General features: G+C 42.4%; 1 protein-coding gene across 1 annotated transcript in view; it reads left to right on the forward strand.

The window, feature by feature from the left end:
- The window catches only part of pnpla6 (patatin-like phospholipase domain containing 6), an 88,175-nt gene extending 71,171 nt beyond the window's left edge, over window positions 1–17,004 (forward strand). Inside the window, exon 38 of the transcript XR_013792743.1 lies at window positions 16,822–17,004. The gene's annotated coding sequence lies outside the window, so the exon portion shown is untranslated. The remainder of the gene's footprint in view (window positions 1–16,821) is intronic.
- Window positions 17,005–19,861: the final 2,857 nt, after the last annotated feature.

Here is a 19,861-nt window from a genome sequence, read left to right on the forward strand (position 1 = left end):
ACATTTGGAGTTTGGCTTGTCAAATGATTTTAATCAAGCCAGCGGATTCGGTCGGGTCCTGTACCTCAAATATACGGCACGCTTCGGGTGTGGGTGGGTCGGGTTAGAAAGCTCACTTTTTTTGTCTGTACATTGTTGGCTTGCAACATACAGTATCCTTATCCACAAATGCCAAACAAAGTCGGCTGTGTTTTGTTGACTGTCCAGTTTGATGAGGTAAACGTATCATTAGCATGTTTTGTTTAGATGTTGTCTTGCCTATAGCTCTGTATGACTTTGATCACTGCTTCAAATGTGTGTACAACAGCAGTGCCCAAGCACATGTGCGACAGGCGCAAATGATGGAAATAATGCAGCAGCAAGAAGCAAGGCAAAACTGACAAGAAGCAAGGCAGAACTGTGAGAAGAAGCAAGGCAAAACTATGGCAAGAAGCAAGGCAGAGCTATGACAAGAAGCAAGGCAAAACTGACAAGAAGCAAGGCAGAACTGTGAGAAGAAGCAAGGCAAAACTATGGCAAGAAGCAAGGCAGAACTATGACAAGAAGCAAGGCAGAACTATGGAAAGAAGCAAGGCAGAACTATGGCAAGAAGCAAGGCAGAACTATGGCAAGAAGCAAGGCAGAACTATGACAAGACGTAAGGCAGAACTATGACAAGAAGCAAGGCAGAACTATGACAAGAAGCAAGGCAGAACAATGACAAGGCAGAACTATGACAAGGCAGAACTATGGCAAGAAGCAAGGCAAAACTATGGCAAGAAGCAAGGCAGAACTATGACAACAAGCAAGGCAAAACTACTTCTCATAGCGTTAGGAAAAGGCAGCTCCACTATCGTTCGAAACTCCATTTTGTTTGACCGAAAGAGTTGTCCATGATGTGGTGAAAGTAAATCCTTGAGAAAGTTTCTGCTCCACGTGTCCATAACCTTTTTCAAAGGTGTCCTCAGCGGCACAGTAGCAAAACAAAGCATCAAGAGCTAATTCTCCTGCAAACTCGCAGTCACGTGACATAATGTGTGCAGGTTCTGGTTGGGTTGGCAAATTGAGACTCCGACTGGGTTTGATTTACATCGGGTTGGGTTGGGATAAGTCAGAGAAAAAGCCAACCCGCGCATCACTATCACTATACTACAACATTTTTGCTAAGACTTAGTGGGCCCGATCTTGTGCATCAAAACGGAGACGATAGCGTGACATTTTGCGCTCAGTCGGAGCGCACTTTGTGATCTTGCCACTCCAGACTTAGCGCCTTTACGTGGGTGGAGACGCACACATTTTCCTCCAAACAGATCGACTCCGCGTCCAGGAGAGTGGTTGTGTGGGGTGAACATGTGCTTTTGTTTTGCTTCGCGTTCACGCCGAGCGCGGGCCGATCCGCGCTACAGCGGACGCTGTAGCTCTTTTTCTCTCGAGACGTGAACATGTTTTAGCTCACGATGGGGTAAACCTGGGTGACCTCGGGTGACCTGTGAGCGCCTGAGGCTTAAGAAAGAACGCAAGACAGCGCAATGTAAACGAGCAAGTGAATGTCAGCCGTGTTTCCATCAGTGCAGTCACCTCCTCTTGTGACGCCCCCTCACAGGTGGCGGAGGCGAATGGCACATATAGCGCCGCCACTCGGAAAATAATTCGCCAAGAGCCTGCGCCGCCCCGTGCGCCGCCACAAGATCTGGCCCAGTATGTTAAATTTTCGGAACATTTTCTTTAGTTTAGTTCTTTACTTTTTTGTGATATTTATAGCTTCACTTCCTTATTGGACACTGACAGGAAGTGACATAGAGACCAACAATTTTAACCTGTTGCCATGCCAACCATGTTATGTCAATGGGATATGAGTGAGTCAAACTGCTATGGAACTTTACCTCCATCTATGTCGCTTCCAGGCTATACCTCTAAACTTTTTCTCTGCCCAACATTGCTTCATTAAAATTGCTGCTTCACTGAAATACAATGATAATTATTACTGACAACAGATGTTATCCACCTAAATAAGTCATATTTTCAAAAGCATTAAAACCTGTCAGATGCACTTTAATGATGAATGTTGTGTGTGAACTAATGTATTTATTCCAGTGCCCAGGCAGGATAGATGGACATGCTGCTTCTATTTTCTCTCTATGAAGGCTCAGTGAGTACTTTCAAATGCTATGAGAATGCCCAGGTGTTGTTTTCTTCTGGGAGAAGGGAAAAAGTCTGTCTTACCTGTTACATTAGCTTAACATGATGTGGGAGACACAGACGACACTGGGTGACAGTTCACAACTTATTTTAATGCATGTCAGCTCATATGGTAACCATAATACGCTTCCATGTGGGAACCTCTCTGCATTAGTTTCACTTTATCCTTCATGACCTTCCTCTTGTGATTTTTCCTTCTTACCTTCTGCTTTGATTCTCAATGACATGTCTCAAGTTGATTTGAACAAGGCACTAAGGGACGTCCTTGGCTGGTGAAGAAGACCAGTAGAAAATGATTTCTTCAAAAACAAAACTTTATTTTTTTTCCCGTCACATCCTCAATGCAGCGATACTTTCCTTGATATTGCTTATTTGGAGATGACTCATATGCACTGGCAATGACCTCTGGTCTCCTACAACGGCCGATGATAGGTCTTTTATGTGTTTTTCGTTGTTGAACATGGATGCTGCATCGCTATTATCTGTGGGAAGCCTAAAAGGAGCGTAAGGTGTTGAAGGGTTTCAGTGACGTGACTGAAACCCTTCAACACCTTACGCTCCCTGCTGGCTTGAATCGCCTTAACTCTGGTGCAGAGATGAGTGAAATTAATTGGTCTAATTGCGCAGATGTTTAGACACTCGATGTGTTGCGCTATCGGACCGTGTCAGACAACCAGGCGACCAGACAGATTCAACCATTCAACATTGCAGGAGTGGTTGGCGGCGAGTAAAATGGGTTGGTTGAAGTGTGGTCCTGCTCCTGAACATAGTCAATACAATATCAACTCCATGTAAATAAATTAAATAACAGCAACAATAATGAAGTGGATCAGATGTATCAGGAATGGAATCTGGTGTAGGGCATGTTTTGCTGTTTGATTTAGAAAGGAAAACAAACAAGCATGTCCTTATTGGGAAGAGGCCTTGTGGAAGGCCCAGGGCACGCTGGTGGGACTATGTCTCCGAGCTGGCCTGGTGTTGCCTCGGGGTCCCCCCAGAACAGCTGGAGGAGGTGTGCGTGGACTGGGAAGTCTGGGCATCTCTGCCGAGACTGCTGCCTCCGCGACCCGACCCCGGATAAAGCGGAAGAAAATGGATGGATGGATGAATGGATGGATGGAACATAGAATTAATGATTTCTACACGAACCTATGGTAAACATTAACCTGGCTAACGCCAGACTGTCATACGTCATCTCATACGATTATACGATTGGCTGTGGCGACGTGCAGACGCATGATAGACATTCGTAGCGCCCAATAAACGGCTATGGACGTTCGTAAACCACACCTCTCCTACGAGAAAATGAATTGGTGGTCCCCAGACTAAATATCACTTGTGATTTTAGTCTGGCGTTAGCCAGGCTAGGTAAACATATACAGACCTGAAGCATTAGCACAGTGTACACAGACAGGCACAAGCTAACATACTGATAGCTCAATCTTAGGCTGCCTTTGTCGGTCACTCATTGAATTACCTTTGTTTTGTGATGGACAGATACTCCCTGCATGCACGATCATATAGGCAGTGTCCGTACAAGAGACCTCCACTTTCCAAATGTGCAGTTTAGAGCGTACAGACTTTCAGCGCCTATGCATTTTTATAAATGCCTGTTTTATTTTTCTGAAAAATTAATTGGTTATTCATTCTAGCCAGAGGCAATCAACTTTGTCTAGACTCTAAAAAGTAACGCAAGATGTTTCAGAGACTTTAGACTGTATAGTTCACATTGCCTGACATAAAGGTTGATAATGAAAACAATAAATACATCTTTGACAGGTCTAGCGACCATTTGTGGAGTCTTTAAATTGATACAATCTGAAGCTGTAAGAATAGGGCACAGAACGTTCTCCCACTGATCCAAAGGTTAGAGGTTCTGATCCCAGTTCCCAGGTACCGGCGGCGGCTGTTAAGTAGTCGGACTGGGGCGCATTTAAGTCTCAAAGGGGTGCAAATAGAGATCCCCGTCAGATTGTTGTATAACTTAAACTGAAGCAAACATTTTAAAATGAGTTTGCACCCCTGTAGACCTCCCTTGTACAGTATTTACTGTACTATCAAAGGGTGGTTGTTACAGCAAATGAACTCCCTTCAAACATCTCATGATTTAAATTTAGACTTGGTGTATTAACACCTGTTGCTTCGTTGTCTACCACTGCAGTGGTCGTGAAGGTGCTATGGACCAGAGCGTGTGTCTTATCTGGGACAGCGGCAGCTCTCGTCCCACTGCCTTGTGTCGTCTGAGGCTTGTTTTTCATATTTGTGCAGTGTTCCCACTTAGTGCAGCGCTCACAGGGGAGGAGAGGTCACAAACTGCACCGGGGGACCAAGATGACCAAGTGGAAAATGTTAAGTGCAAGGAAATTAAAAGGGACAGAACGTTAAAGAAGTTATAAAATTATTTAAAGGAGCTATATCATGCTATTTTAGCCATTCCAAAGTTAAGTATAGGCATGTATATGATATATTGTACCTCTACCATTATGGAGCACTCATTTTTGTGATAAATATAAGTGTTTTTTGGAGGTATTTTTCAAACCCGGAAGACAAAACGCTTCGATTCAGTTAACTCCGCCCCCTCTCTCCGCACATACTTTACCGTAATATAAATAAACAACAATAAGTGAAGTTACTTCACGATGCAGTTATACAGAGTTGACATCTGCAACACAGCTTCATAAATGGCTAACACACATGCTAATATGCTAACACACAAGCTAACCCGCGTTTGGATTGACTCACCCTCTGCTCCATCGTTGTTTACATTATGGGACTTGCGTTGGTTATAAAAGTTAATCCACTTTGGTTCTGGCGAAGGTTCATCAAACATCCATCAGAGACAGTCACAGAAAAACAATATTTTGGTGATAGTCGCTGAATCCCGGAGAAAAAAAACAGCTTCTGAGAGAGTGGCCTCTTCTTGAAAAAGGTTGAATAAAGTCCTCGTAGCCAAACGCGCTTCTTTTTCTCCGTCCGTGACATTATCGTTAGGTAAGAATAGAGAACAGATGTCCAGAATAAGTTGCAACGAGCTCCATCTTCAGCTGCAGCGCAAACATGACTGATCTGTTCAGACGCTCAGGGGTGCGTTTGTTTTGGCCACAGCTGACCTGGAAGCACCTCGGGCACATCCTTTTTTATTTTTTTTTCCCTTCACTTTTTTTTTCTCTTTGTTTCTCTCTTACGACAGAAATAATGAAAACGCTGTTTTACAAATTAAAATCAGGCCGTAAGCATAGAATTAAGACATTACATTACAGACGTCGAGCACTTCCGTTCCGCTGTTACGACACAACTGAACACTCAGTCGTTCACCAGGAGAGGGTGGAGCAGCTGCTCAGAGAGCAGGATTCAGGAGGTTTGCTGAGAGCTGCGTGAATGAAGCCACAAACCATTCTGGGGGTGTTTTTGATAAGGAAATAGCATAACAACATGGCTAAAAGCTCCAAAAAGTCGATTTTGCATGATATAGGACCTTTAAAAAAATTTTTTATTTGTGTTTGGGATAAATACAAGCACCATTTGACCAACTCTTACCTGGCAATTTGAACTGTAACCTCTCCATATTATTATCAAAAAACAGCATACTGTATCAACAATCTTTGAGTGAACCATTGCTTCTGGGTACAGAGCGAGAAACACATTAGTGTTCATGCGTCTGAAGGCAGAGGGGAAAATGCTGTTCATGTGGAGGGAGGTTCTAGTCCGGATGGACTGTAGCCGTATGTCATAGGGCTATGGAATGAAAAGTGTTTTGTCTTCCTTATTGTAAACTCAGACATTTGTGGGGGAAAAAACCTTCGATATAATTATAGAACATTTGTATCAATTTCATGAAATAGGGATCTCCAACCAGAAGCTCGGGAGCTACCAGGTAGCTCGCCAAAGACTTTCTACATCTCTACACGCTTGATTTTAGATGCATTTTCTGTTTGTTTTGAACATGCTGAACACAATCTGCGAACAGTTGGTTCAATATTGCGAAGTACAAGGACTAAATTCAAGTCACTTTCTTTGAAATACTATCTTGGCAAGTAGTTCTTCTGCGAAAACTCTACCGAAGTTGCATTTTACACAAGTGTTTTTAAAGCATAAGTTGCTCTCTGATGTTCATGTTGTGTAAAAGTAGCTCGCCTGGTAAACAAGGTTGGAGACCTCTGAACTAGCAACACTAGTTTTCTAGCATTCTTGAGAAAGTGACCAAGTTGTGAAATGTGCCTATAAACATGCCCTTGTGAAGAACTGGGATGCTACTAATATGTTGGGAAGATGAGTTTGTACCTTAACTAACAGTTAACTTCAATTTAGTGGCTTCCTCTTTCACAGTTTGAAAAATCAAGTATAGGGTCTTTAAATAATATATGCCGTATGCAAGGGAAATTGAACTGGAAACTGTCATGATCAGGGATGACATTGTGAAAGAGGGTGTTTGCCCCATCGCCTTTATTACACCGGATAGCACAAGGGTGTGAAGAGTGAAGAGACATTCAGTAAATTGTCGTTGTCGGACTTGAACCCAAACAATGCTTTTGTAACAGTGTCCCGTACGTGGCACCAGCCTTAACCACCACTGGCTATGACAGAAAAAACACAGTGGTACAATTAATGTATCTTTATTTATAATTTCAAGGAAGGGTCATTGTTTTGGCTCATGTTTACAAGTACATACATTTTTCTTTGTTTTTCATGACGTATGAAAAAGTTAAACAATATACTGCTGTCAGACCTAAATTAAAACGTGTTTTTATGGAGTGAACCATTTACTTACCAATATATTCATGAACATATGACGATTCTGTGTATGGACAACATTTACATTTCTGAATGTATTTACATTGAGATTTATTGATAAAACTTAATTCTGGGATTAATCGCACTTGAGAATTATTGAAAGAAAAACAAGAGGAAGGGGACAGACTTTATTTCGAAGAGTTGTCTGACTCGGGGAGTGCCAGAAAAAGCCAAGGCTGTTTATCATGTAATTCCCGCAGGATGGTTAAAATCCTGTGAGAACAACTACTGTGGAGCCCTGGACCGACGCCATGTGTGAGGGGGGTAGATCACAGCTATCACAAAAAAACCCTCAACAATCCCATCTGAAGCCTTTTTGTCACATTTTCTCCACATCCAACTCCATGTTAAGTTACGTCTTTGACTTTCCAACTTTTTTTTTTCATCACTTGCACTGTCAACGCTGGCAATGATGATTATGCAGACTTATATTGTTGCATAAACATCCGGTGGCTTGCTCCAATCAACTTCCGACACTGTGACCTGCTTTAAAATCAAGGACAAGGGCCACAGTCTCGTTTCCATGAGTTCCACATGCAGGGCTGACCACTTTGAGGACATGGGCGCGTAAACCCAAGACAAATGCCCAATGAAAAGCACTTTGATCTGTTTGCATTTGTCCCTCGCTTGTTGTGGGAGATTGATGTCAGTATTTCCTCATGCTAAGTCCCTCGGAAATAAACAAAAGACTGGTACAAAACGCAGCGAGAGCACCAGATGTTGTCCCACCAGAAGCTTGGACCCTCTCTGCTCAGAGAAAATGGATGATTGCTTTATCAGTATGCACAGCCATGCCACCTCCTTCTACCTGCCCACTGTTGCCTATGCAGGGAAGATGTCTTTTTGTCACGTTTTGCATTGGATTTCCAGCCCCGCCGCAGCTAAAGCTCAGCAAATAGCAAGTCCAACAAAGGCTGAATCATTTAATCTTTTTAAAATCCTGCTCACATGCAAGGACGAACTAATCATGAATTTGCAAATACCAAAAATATTAAAACCACAACTGATCCAAGAATTAAGCGCTGGATAAAAAGCCACTGCGGATATATCAGGCACTCATTTAACATGGATGATTTTATAACTTAGCTCTTTACTGATATAATGTGTGGTGAAACTAGGCTAAAAAGAGCATTTTGAACATTCTCGCAAACTATGAACGCTCTGACTGGGTCATTAGCAGTGGCCTCAGTTTGTGCTACGATGTTTTTTTACTTTTGCGCTAACAAGGTAATAAGGTAAGGAGTATGGAGTGAATGAACAATTGCAATGTAAGGTGTGAATGTGAGAGTCCAGAAAAGTGCTATATAAAACCAATTCATTGTTGATATTATTATAGGATTAATGTAGCATTACCCTATCTGTGTTTTTCAGCAGATCACAGCATGAAGCGTTTACAGACACTCACTATCATCTATACAAGGGTTGTCATGGTATGAAAATTTATCCTGACAGTTATTGTGACCAAAATTATCGGCATTATCATGGTATTTTTTTTAAATGTATGTTGAATATGTTCAGAAAGCATTGATAGTCCGGGTATTACATGCACTAATTATGGTGCCTGAAACTATTATGATATTTTCAGACAACTAAATAAACCTTCTATATCTGCAAAATATTGCCCCTCAGTTTATGTCCTTCCAGTGAGCTTTGCAGATTTGGGGAAATGTCATTAGATCATAATCATTGTCAAATTCATAATAATGTGGCGAGAGTGAATCTCTTGCAATCTGGGAGCCTGGTAATGCATTGTGCCATTTCAAGATGCAGGTTTTTCCTTTTTTCCTGCACATTCTGCAAATGGGGTAGCTGTCTTCTGTCAACTGTCCCTCGACATTCTTAAAATACCCAGACTTCAGACTCCTTTTGTAAGGCTGATAGATGTCCTGGGTGCTGTCGTCTCCTCCTTTGGACATGATTCCAGCTTTGAGAAAGTTTTGTTTTGGTTGAAAACTACAAAGTGCGTCTGCGTGGCAACTTCAGCAGATGAGACGGCGGCTGGTAAGGCTCACTTTGCCTACACCGAGGGTGCGGAAATCCACCGAGATCATATGTTTAAAAAAATTTAGGGTCAGGGTTTACCGCCATATCGGTAACCATGACATCCCTAGTCAATACCAGTGATTCTCAGCGGGTGGGTCTTCAGTGGGTCGCAGAAAACATTTATTTAAATATTTATGTACAGATAAAGTATAGAATCACTATGAGTCTGTTAAAATGGCTGTTACTGGGTTTATATTGTAGCTTTTTTGGCTTATTTAATGCATATTCAACAACAATTTGTTGAGGTAAGACTGTATTTTACATTATATTATGCAAGTCTAAGTTGTAAAATGATTCCCAATGCAGTTGAAAACCACTGGTCTGTGCAGTAAACCTTTAACAATAGCACAAGCAACAAATGACTGTGAAGCGCTGAGGGACCAGACTGAGCTCCTCTGCAAAGAAAATGACTCAGTCAGTACTAGCTGCAAGGCGTTTTTGTCATTTTAGTAAATTATCTCAATGAGTATAGTTGTAACACCAACAATGTTGAAACAGCAGTGGCTAAGTCAACAGCAGAAGTGTTCATATTGAAATGGTGTTGGGGAAAGATCATGGCTTGTGAGGCAAGTCTTCATCTCCATCAGTAACTGACATCAATGAACCAATGGAATAGTAGTGAATAGTTAAACATATAACGTAGTGATTTCAGAAGTTTATCAATCACAACAAAAGTCTGATCCGTCCAATGCCATTCCAGGGTAATTTTGTGTGGCTGAAGTACGGCTTCTTCTGTGTGCCGATTCCCTTATCTTGACATACATGAGCTACGGATGAGAGAGCCCTACTTTAAAGCTCCAGATTCCCTTATTACTCGCTGGAAGGCAGGAGGAATTCCATGTGTAGAGCCTCACTGAAAACGAGATCAAAATGCTCGCCGGTACCTCCAAACTCCCACGTGCACTAGCTCTCATACATAGTAAATGAGAGCACACATGAACAGCCCAGCGAACACGCATGGACTAAAAGTATTGATCAGCCCTGGCCTATAAAGCGCGAGTAAATAACGCGGCTTCCAACTGACTAGCCCGAGAAGACTTTAAGGCTGACCTTTGAGGGAGGGAGGGATGCCGTAAATTTGCCAACGTAGTTTAAAAGCGAAAAAAGCAGAGGCAGGAATCAGCAAGCTTCAGATACCATTATTTGGTTTGGAGGGCTGCCACTGCCAATAGCCTTGTTTATGAATTCAGTAATGCACTACAAATCCCTCTTATCATTTCAGCAACAAGAACAATCGGGAGCGGTGCCAAAGTCCAACCACAGCCAGAATTTTCCCATTAGAAACACAGAGGGATATTTGTTTTTCTCACCTGATTTCTATTGAACAGTTGCATTATCCGTTTGGCCACACAAATGTGTAAGAATGTAATAGTCCCGGAGGAGTGTTTGATTGAATTTGTGGGTGTACTCGCTCTTCTAAAGGGCCACGCTGCGGGAGGCAATGAACGAGCTGGGTTTGGTTATTTCAGATTCATAACAAGCAGTTGAAAAATAAAGTTTTGAAAAGGGACCACACACGTTTTTGCAATTGCTTTGTAATGTCACGTCTGTCTGTCTGTCTGTCTGTCTGTCTGTCTGTCTGTCTGTCTGTCTGTCTCCTAAGCCACTGTTTTAGATGTTGAGACGATGACTCAGTACTTGGTGCCTTTGAGTGAGAGCCCAGTCTGTCCGAATGCAGTCTGTTTGCTCCCCCCGAGCTGTGGCCCTGGTACACATCTCACTCGCAGTCTTTGGTTTAATGAAATCCTGTAATAGGAGTGAACTCATATAATAATATAATATAATAAGGCATTTTCCAGATATTATATTCAATTAAATTACAGAGGGATTTATAGATGATCATACTTTGCGATTATAATGGCTTACATTTGTGTTGAGTCTCACTGCAGTCATTATTCATTCACTGGTGGTAAGCAGCGCGTGTAGTCATATGTAGTCAGTGTCTGAGCCGGGATTCAAACCACCGACGGTCTGTGGTGAAATGCTTTACGCCGGGCTCACATTAAATCCGGTGAAAGTCCGGATTTAATGGCCTCAGTGATCTTAGAAACTGTTCTCGCAAGTGCCGTTTCTGTGCCTGGCCACAGTGTCAGCCGGAGTCACAGTGAGTGTAGCCTGGCCTTAGCCATCCGTAAACTCTGGTCAATTATCATTTCCCTACATGTACGTCTGGGTCTGATCTCAGTGGCCGCGTTACATCGGTTGAATTTCAACCTACCATTCAGCGAGCGGGGGAGGCTGGTGTTGTAGGTGACGCCAAGCATTTGCGGCGCATTTGCTGGTTGTAGTTTGGCAATAGCGGCGGATACGAAAGAAATGTAAGCTCTTCAATCCGTTCTGGCTCGGCTCCCAAATTTCCTGAAATTAAATTGAAGCCTTGGAATGCGTAAGGAATGCTCCCAAGAGTTATGATAGCTGCTTCACTCACTCGGGCACATTACATACATTCAGCTGGTTACCCTAATTTCCTTTACTCACACATATTTGTTTTGGTAAATGGTAAATGGTCTCAACTTATATAGCACTTTTCCAGCAAGGATCCACTCACCCATTCACACTCTCATTCATACACCAGACACTGGAGGCAAAGAGGGTGAAGTGTGCTTACCCAAGGACACAACAACAGCGTGCCCCTTCAGGAGGCAGGATTTGAATCCCCCCCTGAACTTCTGATCATGAGACGACCCGCTCTACCATCTGCACCACCTTCGCCCCAGATTTCTTTTCTTTCTAAGAGTAAGGCTATACATAATAAAAGAAGACAACTATAATACAATTCATTTCGAACATAAACACCTTAGAACATACTGTATTGCTTTTTTTGTTTTTTTAGTATTAATAATTTGAATGTTTCAAAATCTTAAGAACTGCACAGTGACTTTTTAAGCTTTTTACAGTCACTGCTTTTGTTATTTTTGGGTTTGTTGATGCACTTTAACTAAAAACAACAAATATATCAAATCTAATCGTAGATCAAGTTTTTTATTCACCGGATTCCGGAAGTTTGCGTGGGCGCCGCCATGATTTGTGCCTTCCCCTTCACTCAAATTAGTTTACATAGGACTGGAGACGTCAACAGAAAATCAGTTCTACACGGACACAACGCTGTTTTTAGGCTGTGCAGAGAAACAGTGTTGATGAAATGTTGGCGCAAATAAACATTGGACATTTTACACAAATCACAAATCAGATTTTAGCGGAGAACATTTTCCCTGGTTCTCCACTTAATCAACGGACTTCTCCCTGCTCTACAGTAAACATATTCTTTTTACTGAAGTGCATTCCAGCAACTATACGGGCCTTGCACACAAACAACAAAAACATTCTATCATTCCTTTCTGGTCACTTTGCATTCCTTCATTCTTCATGATGCAAAAATCATAAGCAGACGCTCTGATAACGCCATGGATGCTAAACTAGTTTCGTACATCGAGTCCCAGGGGTCCTTCTCACCCATATTCCTCCCTATGCGGCAGTGTTTAATGTATACACTTGCTTGTTCCTGAATCGCCGGGGACAGCCTAGAGAGGATATACCTATATGTCTCCACTCTCCCCCATTTGTGTTGTTGCAAGCTACATAACCCAATTCAAGCATAAATATGGGCCATCGAGTCCATTTTCCGTGCCTGGGTTTTTGGCTAATTTAGCACCGGCACTGATATGAAAGATGAGCCTTCTGTCTCAAGGCAAATGGGATTATTCTTAGGGCAAAATCACATCAGCTTTGGAGGGGGCGGAAAGCCAATCGTTGCACAAGAAGACACAATGGAGTTTGGATGAAGACGTGATATATGGAGGTATTACCGTGACAGACTTTGTAACGCACACGCGATAGTCGGCTTTAGCATACAGATGAGATGGACCGTGTTTTGTGTTCTGCACTGGCTCTCGATGTGAATGTGTCCTCTACCCACTCAAACACACCTGCTGCTCATGAGCACCAGCACCGTTTGGCTCCAAGCTCAACGAGATGTTTGTTTTCCACTGTGACATCTTACAGTTTGCCTTACTATCGTCCCACTGACACCCACGTGTTTGCTAATTCACAATGTTTTCATCATAACAGTGGTATACATCAGACACTGTGGAAAGTCAGTGATTTAGAAAGAACATGCACAATTACATTCATAACATTTACATATAAAGTCCCACTGAATAGAACATGCACAATAGAAGAGCCCTATTGTGCATGTTCTAAGAGGAACTCAGAGAACCCACTGTGCCACTATATATTGGACCCCATCACAATGGTAGGCTCTGCTACTTGTATTTCCGCCCACAAAAAGAGCACCAAATGTGGAGTTTTTGTCTTGATCTCACTCGGAAGCCTTTATCTAACTTGTAACTCGTTGTTTTAGTACAGTAATAATCATATAATCTGTAATCATACTGTGCTAATGACTATTCAATTATGGAAGGACATTAAGATTATGTGTCTCCAAAATGTATTAACGTGTCTCGCTAACCCAAAAGAAAGGAGTGGAGGGGTGGGGTCCTCAAACAAATCATTAAACCAGTTTCTTTGTGTTTTTGTGTTGATTACATGATTCTGCTAGTTGTCAGTGTTGTGGACGTACAGACAGACATCTGTATATGATAAATTATCCCTGGAGCTCTCAACATAAACCGGTACAGATGTACTGCGGAAGCTTTATTCAAACAGGGCATATAGTGTCAGACTCCTATACTGCATGAAAAATCCCTTGATAAAGTCTCCCTCACGATTTGAGGCTATTGGAAGCTTTGCCAACAGGAGGGACATCTGGAAGCGTGACATAAACAACACTCTCTGCATATGTTTTATGGATGTATTACTAAATGCAGCTTTGACAGGATATCATTGAGTTCTCTCTTTATGCTAAATACATCTTTAGCCACATTAATGGCTAACAGAGGAGGCAGCTCTAAACAGGTGCGTTGATGTGTAGTGCTGGAGAACAGTGTCCTCAATGCGCCCACAGGCATGTCCATCATCACACGAGTCTCTCATTATACTCTGCAGCGCCTCTCTCCTAATGCCCTTTCTGCCTCAGCCTGCCCCTGTCACCGAGCACACATCCTCCTGAGCTGTCCGTCACACTGAGAGACAACAGTAGTAACGAAGAGGGTTTCGTGACTTTTATATTGAGTAATCACAAAGAAGCACAGTATGCAAAATGCTACAAAAATTCTAATTTTGCTTTTCGAATGCTCTCGCCAAATGTTCTCAATTTGCATAGCAAAGTAAGGTGTGAGTCCGTGCTGCCAAGTGCGCCGGAGTCAGTTTCAGACATATTTTATGCAGTCAGGATTAAAATTGTCAGTTTTTTTTTCTTTTTTCAGAATTAGGGAAAAAGTTGCAAAATGTTGGCTTATCCAAAAGGTATTTCAGGAATTGACGTACAAACACAAGATAAGGTGCTTGTTATGCCATACCATATTTAATTATTCTTTAAAATGCCAGCCAATAATGAAAATAATAATAATCCACAAACATTGAACTGAAAATATGATTTAACATTTTCTTTTTGTTGAAAATGAAGACGCTTGTATCAGTTTTAGTAGGCCCTGAAAGAAATGTATTAGCCACAAACCAGGTCAAAACATCTGCATTTGATGCTTTGACTCCTCCAACTCAATATGGATGTGCATGCGTGTGACAGGTCACACTCATTTCACAGCATTGTTAATCTGGCTTTACTTCAGCCTTAATATGGAATTCTTCATGTGTCCCTCATACTTCATATGACAAATTTAACCTTTTAAAAACTCTTCTAAAAATAATTTAAAGCTTTATGTTTCAACATCCGATTGATGACGTTTTTGGCAATATGATCTGGTTGAGCCTGAAGGTAATTGTTTATTTGCCACTTCAGTGTGCTCTTGTCTCAGTTGGTTAGCTTGGGTTGAGACCAGTGTACATCTGCAGTACATACAGTATCATAAAAAAGCAATAAAGGGCACTCATAATTGAGCCCTGAAGTTGTTTGTGCCGTTTAAATTTTTAATATCCAATCATTTGTTAAGTAAACCTTGGCTGTGTACAGACAACCTTGTGTGAAATCATCTCTCAAACTATTGGCTTTTAGAAAAATAACTCTTTAAAATGTGTCACTAAAAGTAACAAACAAATTAAGGCAGAAGAAAAACTAAATTTACTGAAAACTGAACTCTAAAACATCTCAAAAGTAGCCAGCATTGCACACACTATGGTTCTGACTTTGTTTGTGTTCGTGTCGTTGATGTGTCTTGGCCAAGGCCGGCACGGTAGTACAGCAGTTAGCGCTCGTGCTTAACACCTCGAAGGTTTCTGTTTCTGTGTGGAGTTTGTATGTTTTTCCTGTGTCTACGTAGGTTTCCTCTGGGTGCTCCAGTTTCCCATAACACTAAAAACATGAACAATAGGCCAGGCTGAATGAGAGAGTGTTTGAGAGTGCGCATGGGGGACGACAGATGGAAATTAGCCCAAGGTTACAATCCTGCGTGGCGTGTTTACATGCATGAGACCCATGTATGTTCATTAGCATCCCGACCAAATAAACCAATAAATAAATAAATACAAATATTGAATCTGTAGTGTTGTATGTGGTTTGTCTTTCTTGGTCAACACCTTGTCTTGTGAATCTCGTCTTGTCTTTTGTTATGGGTTGTCCGTTCCCTGCCAGAGACTGCAGATGTAAATTAGCCTCAGGCTAACTCTGGTACAATGCATCAAATGGCGACATTTATGTTATAACTGTACATGATTCCTTTTAAATAAATAAACTAAAACTCAACAAACAGAGACTAAATTCCCATTGATTTTCCATATAGAGATTTCAAGGTTGTTGTTCTTATTATTATCATTACACCTTCACCCGGGCTATGTGGTATTCCCTGTAGGTCTCCCATTCAGGTACTAATTAGGCCCTACCCGGATTAGCTTCCGAGATCTGATGGGATCAGGCGGACCCTCCATATCAAATATACATAAGTACTGTATAATGTTAGAGTTGAGGAAAATCCATAATTATAAGGTAGAAATCACAAGGTTTTGCCCCTATGGTACAATGATGTACAGTATACTGTAGGTTCCAACCCTCCATCAGATATTTTAACATCATATTCCTGATGTGATGTAAAATTAAGACTGTTGCCATAGCGAAAATGGAATAGTAGAGCAAAAAAGTGACTGAAACCCATACATTTCTTTTTATAACAGTTCCTGTTCTTACAGCCCAAGTTATTAACTCCATTACTAAAGTGTCTTTTACACCATTTCTACTGTCATTTCCGCTGTCGCTGCTGATGCCATAACTTCACAACGTGCTCCTGAGATTCACTTCAGTGTAGCGAGTGTAGCGACAGACTTGGCTCTGAGGTCTAATAATGTGTTCCCATAATGCCATGTGTCTGAGCGTAGATGGGTGTTGATTGCTCTTGATCATAATAGGCTGCTGGAAACACATTTGCACAGATGAATTATTTTCCAGGGAAATCTTTGTTGACTGTCCCTGGTCTCACCCAGAGGTCCAAAATGCAACACTAGAGCCATCAGTGATAGAATAAATTCCAGATCACATGTTGCTACGTCACAAAAGTAATTTAACTGTCATAAATACCGATCATGCTCCTATTTCTCAACTTACCAATAGTGCATGGTGTCAAATGGGTGAAATGCTTTGTGTTTAGATCTAATAAGTAAGTTGCCTTCATTTCAAAAGGGTTGGCAACATTAGTGCATGCTGTTATGGGCTATATGCACAGTGACCCCACGTGATTTCCGCCTGGACAGTCAGCCAGAGGCTGTCCTTCCTGTCTGTTATCTGTTCCCATTAAAAATTAGCAGGTCCCACAGAAATTAAGCAATAGCTTAAGATTTGGTAAAGGACAGCGAGTAAAAGTTCGGATGTGGCTGGAGCAGGTTAAAAAATATTACGTGAGACGCAACGACTTCACTGGAGGAAACCTCTGTGTTCATAACGGTGGATGTTTTTGTCTTGAAGCTAACGCGGCTTACAAAATAAAAAATAAAACTAGCGCAAAGTTTTGAACGAGCCTGCGCAAAACAGAATCGTCCTGTTAGTAGTTTAAATAATATTTACTTGTTTACATGTTATATTATCATTTTTCAACACTAGCCTTTAGCTCTAAGATAAAAGCTCCTACCTTACGACAGCTGGCGTTTCCTTTGGGTGCTGGATTCACAGCGAACATGATGTTTGTAATACGTTGCTGTGACTGTCCATCAGTAACTCGTTGTCCTTAACCATATCCTGAGCTATCGCTATTTTTGTGTGGGAACCTGCTAATTGTGAACGTAAACGACCAGCGACAGGAAGTGCTGCGTCTGGCTGACTGTCCAGGAAGACGTCACGTGGGGAAACTGTGCATATAGCCTATTGTATATGTGCTCAAAATAGGCCTATTGGGCATCGCGCAATAGCCCCCCCCCCCCCCCCCCCCCCCCCCCCCCAATATTTTTGTCCAAATTGTTGAACATTTAATTTTAGATGTCCTATGTTGAACCCAAAGACATAAAATGCATAATATTCATATAATATATATATAATATATATAATAATCCAGTGCATATATTATTTCATATTTACATGAATAGCGCATTTCATCAAAAAAAAAAAAGACTGATTTCAAAGTGCTGCACATACACAGTAACTAATATAAAAGCATCAAGATGTAAAAAGCCATAAATTTTGACTTTTTTTTAACATTCTTTTAAATATAGCAGAAGCAGTCGCAGAGACAGCGGTACTGAAAGTGTCACAGGAATTTGTTCATGATACTATTTTGAAGTAACATGGCTTGAGTACAGATTGATATGGCCTCCCTCCAGTGCGGCTGGATTAAGAGCCATGAGAGTTAAAAATATGTTGGTAGTTAGTGCCGTGTTTGCGGGTTCACTGTAATTTTGATGACAAAAGTGCTGTGAATTATCCAGAGGACAGACGCAGCAGCGGGGCAACACAGCAGTGAGTCATCAGTAACTGTGAATAATCATGTTTATTACAGTGGCCCTGTATAGGCGGGTGTCACGCTCAAATAAGGCATGTGTAGTATGTGGGTGTCTTGGTCAACCTTTCATATTGCCATGACCTTTGACACTCACCCACACAAAGAGGGAGGGGGCTGTGACTCGATGTTTTTAAGTAATAGTGTACCAGTAAAGTCAAGATGGTCATGTTGTGGCATAGTACAGAATAGTTAAAGTAACAGTACCCAATGTCTCCCGTTTTCAAGCTGGGAAAGTTGGAGGTAGTAGCTCTTCCAAAACTACCCATCTAGAATAGAAAAATTCAGTCAATGCACAATTTTGTCAGATGATGAAATTAAGCTGGGCAAACCGCCATTGAAATATATTGTGTTGATTTAGACGCTTACACTCTATTTTGAGTTCTCTATTAGAACATTGCGAATAGTCTTTTTGATTTTTGTGTGTTCACAAAAGCCTCATTTACAATATAGTGGTAAAGTAAGTAACTCTGCTGCACGAAAATCAAACAGTACCCAGGCTTCCACTCAAGCTGCAGTTGTGGCAGGTTTCATAGCACATTGTGTAAAAGTGTACAATAATAAAATAAATTAATTTGCGATAAATTTCCCCCTTTCAAAGCCCCGTTTGTTAATATGTTTCCGGGGCATATATCTGCTGAGGGCAGCTACTGTAGTGACACGGCAAAGCAAAACACTATAAGGAAAACAATGAGTAACTAACACTATAAACGCTCATGTGCTAGCGCCTTCCTCATGCGCACGCCTCTAACTGCATGTGTAACTGCAGGTGTAACTACGCATGTTGTTCATGTGTTGAACTGCTACCTGCACTGTGGAGGCGCAGCGCAGAGAGGAAAGAGGAGAATGCGTGAAATTCAATGCTGCAACACTGCAGCAACAACAACAAAATTATGTTTATGAATGAGTCGTTTTACTCCACAGCAGTGTTCTGCTGACCTGAAAGAAAACACTATACGCTCCATAGAGGCACTGCCTCTTCTAAGGACAGGCCGTGCCTCTGCACCTCGTACTTCTTCTAAGGAGAAGAGGCACGGCCTGTCCTTAGAAGAGGTACAAGGAGAAGAGGCACGGCCTGTCCTTAGAAGAGGTACGAAGAGCAGAGGCATGGCCTGTCCTTAGACGAGGAGCAGAGGCACGGCCTGTCCTTAGACGAGGTACGAGGAGCAGAGGCCCGGCCTGTCCTTAGACGAGGTACGAGGAGCAGAGGCCCGGCCTGTCCTTAGACGAGGTACGAGGAGCAGAGGCCCGGCCTGTCCTTAGACGAGGTACGAGGAGCAGAGGCACAACCTGTCCGTAGACGAGGTACGAGGAGCAGAGGCCCGGCCTGTCCTTAGACGAGGTACGAGGAGCAGAGGCACAACCTGTCCGTAGACGAGGTACGAGGAGCAGAGGCACGGCCTGTCCTTAGACGAGGTACGAGGAGCAGAGGCACGGCCTGTCCTTAGAAGAGGTTCAAGGAGCAGAGGCACGGCCTGTCCTTAGAAGAGGTTCAAGGAGCAGAGGCACGGCCTGTCCTTAGAAGAGGTTCAAGGAGCAGAGGCACAACCTGTCCGTAGACGAGGTACGAGGAGCAGAGGCACGGCCTGTCCTTAGACGACGTATGAGGAGCAGAGGCCCGGCCTGTCCTTAGAAGAAGTACGAGGAGCCGAGGCATGGCCTGTCCTTAGACGAGGTACGAGGAGCAGAGGCCCGGCCTCTCCTTAGAAGAGGTACGAGGAGCAGAGGCACAGCCTGTCCTTAGAAGAGGTACGAGGAGCAGAGGCCCGGCCTGTCCATAGAAGAGGTACGAGGAGCAGAGGCCCGGCCTGTCCATAGAAGAGGTTCAAGGAGCAGAGGCCCGGCCTGTCCTTAGGTAC

This window comes from Gobius niger (genome assembly GCF_951799975.1).
Source record: "Gobius niger genome assembly, chromosome: 3".
Taxonomy (NCBI): domain Eukaryota; kingdom Metazoa; phylum Chordata; class Actinopteri; order Gobiiformes; family Gobiidae; genus Gobius; species Gobius niger.